The sequence below is a fragment of the Buceros rhinoceros genome, unplaced genomic scaffold (genome assembly GCF_000710305.1).
Source record: "Buceros rhinoceros silvestris isolate BGI_N320 unplaced genomic scaffold, ASM71030v1 scaffold28043, whole genome shotgun sequence".
NCBI lineage: Eukaryota > Metazoa > Chordata > Aves > Bucerotiformes > Bucerotidae > Buceros > Buceros rhinoceros.
This window is the reverse complement of record NW_010402274.1, coordinates 20320-24014: the sequence shown is the minus strand read 5'-3', so window position 1 is coordinate 24014 and position 3695 is coordinate 20320.

Below are 3695 nucleotides of genomic sequence, written 5' to 3'. Positions count from 1 at the left end.
CTGCCGAGGTCGCAGCCCTCCGGCCGGCTGCCTTTACACCGAACATGCTTCTGAAAGCCTCTGCGCCCTCCAGCCTGCCCCGGAACCCCGCTGCCCCCCCATCACCGGGGTGCCCTGGAGGTTTGTATCAGGTTTTATTTCTCTACATCTGCTGTGAGACACCCGCCAGCACGTGGATGGGGCAGCCAAGGGAGCAGGCTCCAGCTTGCTGGGAATCGTCCTGTTTTCTGGGGTGTCGGGGGCTGCCAGGATGCAGAGGGTAGCTTTGCGAGTAGGTGGTCCCTGCACGTCCTTCCCGATGGCTGCGAGCGAGATGGTGATGGTGTGTCCAACGGGGGTCCCATCGCAGGGCTGTGCCACAGGGAAGCGCCGAGGCCGAGCTGGTGCCTAACGCAGGAAACGCTCAGAAATGGTGTTTGCCGGGATTTACAGTCGTGGGGTGACAGCTTTAACCTGAACTTGCTAAGCTGTGTCCAGGTGTGACAGCTCGCTCGCTCGCAGCATCGCGGCAGTAGCAGGGGGTGGAACCTGAGGCGGTCACCCAGCCCTGGGCTCGGTGATTTGTCCTTTTCCTCCAAATTCCTCCTTGCAGAGACGTGTTGAGGGGGGCAGCCCGTACCGCACGCGGGCTGCTGGGGAGGAGGGTTCGGCTGAGCCTTTCTGCAGGAAACTTGGGTCCTGAGCTGGGAGCCGCTTAGTGATCAAAGGATGCTCTTCACCGTCTCAGCTCATCTGTAGGGGTTCAATCGTTGTTTTCTCCTGATAATGTTCTTTATCCTATGACCCTTCTGTTTCCCATCCCAGCACGGAGGTGTATGTACATGTGTGTTTATGTACATACGTGTGTGTGTATGTATCCTGGGCCAAAGCTCTGCAGGAGGGAGGAGGAATGACGGGTTGCACCACGCTCTCCATGGATGAGGGTCTGTGGAGTGCTGCTGTGAGCGCAGAGATTTTGCCTTTTCCCGTTTTACCCCCTTTTTTCCCCCTTTGCGACTCTGTGCAGGGTGAAGGTCACCCTTTGGGGGGATCCAGGGCTGATTTTAAGCTCTTGGTCCACAAGCGAGGCTTTTCCCTCTGGCCCACGATGGTCAATATGCCGCTGCTGCGGCCCAGGGCACGCTTGTGTCTCCTACCTGAAAACCCTTTCACTTGCACCCAGCAAAGCAAAAACCATCTTGCCGATAAACTTGCAAAAGCGGCACAAAATGCAGCTTTCCCCTAAGATACTCAACATCAACCTTGTCATTTATACCGCATTCATTTTTAATACATACTCTCCAAAGAGAGAACCGCGTGTACTGCGAGCGTGTCAGCTGAGCTACGGGGGGAAAAAAAGGCTTTTAAATGGATGTTTTTGCAGTGATGCCAACTCCGAGGCCAGTGAAAGGCTTTGCTGCCGCCTGGCCGGTGGATCTGCTGCCAGGAGGAGCCCAGGATGGGATTTGCAGGCGGCAAAGTGGAAATTCAGCCCCAAGTGCTGTCTGGAGGGAGTTCACTGCAATGAAAAAGACCCCAAGGATGTTAATTTACGTTGTCTGTGACGCTTGAAGCGTAAAGGATGCAGAATCCGGCAGTGACAGGAAAGTTTAATGCTGTCAACTGAAATGTAATTAACAGCCAATTATTTCGGTGTGAACAGTAGTTTTTGTCAGTTGGTCCAGGAAGTGTTTAAATCGCATTAATTCCATCGCTGCCTGCTTGGGGCAGATGTGGAAGGAGCCAGTGATGGGGCTTGTCCGAGCAGGGTGATGCCTCCTTCGCCCCAGGGAGTCAGGAATTACAGTGCACAGAGACAAATCCCCTCAAACAAGGTTAAAAAGAGGAGGAAAAAAGTAAAAGGGGGCAAAAATACCAGCTGTGGAAGCTTTTTACATTGGGGTTGTTGCATTTAGGAGGCTGGAGGAAATAGAGGTTGGAATGAGGTTCCTGATGTTCCTGGAATGAAGTTCCTATTTTCCTGGTTATTGGAAGTTCTCCGTAACGATCACTAAGAGCTGCCTGCAAATAGCACTTTTCGGGTCATTTATTTAGGTGCTTACACTTGGCATAGCAGCAGGGCTTACGTTTTCCCCTGGTGTTTTCAAACGAAGTTAAAATTTCCCCTTCAAGCTGAGTCGTCCTCTTAATGCAATTTATGCAGATAAACCCGGCACCCTCTGGAGCTGGAGATGCCAGGGAGGACGGGTGGGAGCTCGCAGGAGAGCGATGGTGAGCAGATGCTGGGAGTAGGGGTGGCAGTTGTGTTGGTGGAAAGGGAGAAGCTTGATATAACACAAGAAATCACCCACTAAATGGTTTCGAAAGGAAACTGAGGAGAGCAGGAGATGCTGCTGCTCCCGCTGATGCCCTGAAATGCCCAGAAAACCCTTCAAAACTTGCTGGGAAGTTTTGAGAGGGGTTGACTTGCCTCAAAGCCCGTTCCTGGTTGCTACAGCATCAACATCAGCCCCAGGAGAGCGTTGGGAAGAGCACAAGGACCGCGCGCTTCCCGAGGTGTAAGAGCTGACGGTGTGTCTTGGCTGTTTGAGCCTCGTGAGAGGTGTAGGGCTGTACCCCAGTGGGTTGTGCTTTGTGAGATAGATAGAGATATAAAAATAGAGATATATTGCAATTCCAGATAATATTGCAAAGCACAATCCACTTATTGAGTGTGTTTGTATATGTAATTTAAATTACATACACAGAAATCAAGGACCTCGGCTAGCTGGCTCATCCCGAGTTCAATAATTCCGGTTTCTCCACAGGCTTTGGCGTGGGGAGCGCGGTGCTGCATCCTCCTGTCCAGATTGCAGCTATAGCTTCTTAAACATCTTGGATTTTAACCTTTCAGTAGTTTCTGCCTGTATTGGGAGCCAAATACCAGGCTGGGGATTATGTTGCCTCGCTGCATGCTTCGCAGGAGCAACGCTTCTGAGTTTTTTAACCATTTTCTAACTGGGACCAGTGGGGAATGGTGCAGTTTTGGGGATGTTGCATTATGCAGCACTTGTAGAAGGAGCTTTGTAAGGACCAGTTGCAAATCTGCTTTCGGGCCGTGCCCAAGGACTCCTCAGGATTCTCTGCTGTGGAATTCCCTCCTGGGCTGCCCCTCCTTGGGCTCATTGCCCCTCTCCGAGGGGTCCCTGCTGGGTGGTGATTTTCTTGGCTTCCCACTGAAATGCTGCGATTTGCAGAAATCTGCCGGGCTCGGTCACCCTTGCACAAATTGCCCGGCCCGGATCCTCCTCTGCCGGTTATCGTCTGTCCGGGAGTAGCCGTCTGTTATCTCCTGGGCGAAGCAGCTTGTAACGAAAGGCGAAAAGGAATTACCAGTGGGGAAGAAAAATGAGCAATTAGCGGCAGCCACCAGGGTGTTCTGTGGCTGGGGAAGGTGCTGGGTGGTTCTGCGTGGTAAATATTACCCCATGTATAAGTCCCTTGCATCCTCCCCTGGTTTCCCAGAGGCTGGAGGGGAAACGCTGCCTTTCTGCAGCCCCCCAGGGAAGATGCCTCCGGCCTCAGCCGCCTTTCGGTTCCTGCTTTTTGCACGGATTTCCAGAAAGCACTTTGGGCTGCACCGAAATCCCCATCCCGGAGCTCGACTGTTCCTCATTAGTGACTTTATTGCTAAATAATTTACAGAATGGGGCCTTGCCAGTTTTCATACGGGAAGCATTTCAAGTATGCAGAGCAGATTTGATGCCTTCCTGGCG